This window comes from Hyperolius riggenbachi, chromosome 5 (genome assembly GCF_040937935.1).
Source record: "Hyperolius riggenbachi isolate aHypRig1 chromosome 5, aHypRig1.pri, whole genome shotgun sequence".
Lineage (NCBI taxonomy): Eukaryota > Metazoa > Chordata > Amphibia > Anura > Hyperoliidae > Hyperolius > Hyperolius riggenbachi.
Genome location: NC_090650.1, coordinates 211,459,528 through 211,460,504, shown reverse-complemented (window position 1 = coordinate 211,460,504; position 977 = coordinate 211,459,528). Strand labels below are relative to the sequence as shown.

At 45.5% G+C, this 977-nt stretch overlaps 1 non-coding gene across 1 annotated transcript; it reads left to right on the top strand.

The window, feature by feature from the left end:
* Positions 1-236: 236 nt before the first annotated feature.
* TRNAD-GUC (transfer RNA aspartic acid (anticodon GUC)) lies at positions 237-310 on the top strand. Its single transcript has one exon. It is a non-coding gene; the product is annotated as a tRNA-Asp (tRNA).
* Positions 311-977: the final 667 nt, after the last annotated feature.

The following is a 977-nucleotide window of genomic DNA, read 5'->3' as shown; positions in this document are numbered from 1 at the left end:
TGTCTCCCCTTCTATTTGCATAAAGGTCCTGTCGCCTGGCGCGCGCGCGTAGCCCTCAGTCTATGTGCAACTGAAGGACCAGGCAAAATTCCACCATGTAACTGCGCAGCGGAGGCCGCCAGCCGAGACGTGGAGACAGCCGCCATGGGAGACAGCCGCCATGCCGCTCACCGCTGCGGCAACATTTTCGCTATCAATTACATCCAGATAGCCATTTAGCAGCAACTGCATGCACAGTCCCTGTGGTGCATTTGGTTAGCGCATTTGGCTGTCAACCGAAAGGTTGGTGGTTCAAGCCCACCCAGGGATGGCTTTGCCTTTTGTGTTCAACAGTTGTCCAAAGAGAACCCCAGATAGCCATTTAGCAGCAACTGTAAGCACAGTCTTTGTGGCGCAATTGGTTAGTGCATTTGGCTGTTAACTGAAAGGCTGGTGGTTCAAGCCCACCCAGGGACGGCCTTGCCTTTTGTGTTCAACAGTTTTCCGAAGAAAACCCCAGATAGCCATGTAGATTTCTCTCTCTCTCTCTCTCTCTCTCTCTCTCATAGATGAATATATCACAAAATTCCAAGTCAATGCAAAACATTCTAATTATGATTATTTGCAAAATTAATTTTGCAATGATTTGAAATTTTGCATTGCAATTTTGCATCATAACTATGACCATGTCTGAACATAACTATGCAAAATTGGAGCTAATCACTATACTGGAAGAGAGTGTCAGGTCCCAATGGCAATTTGCCACTTTACCAAAAAATTTGCAGTCCATGGCTCACTGACTTATTATGTGGATACATACAGTATCACCATTTGTAAAAGTAGAGAATGACCACAAGCTTAGGTATTTGTACGAAACACTCTTGCTCCTCTTGAAGCCTAGGTGTAAGGCCTCTTTCATAGTGCTACGTTAAAGTCGCACGTTAGAAAGTGTTTCAGCGCAGACTAACGCACAGCAATAGTAAGTCTGTGCGACATTC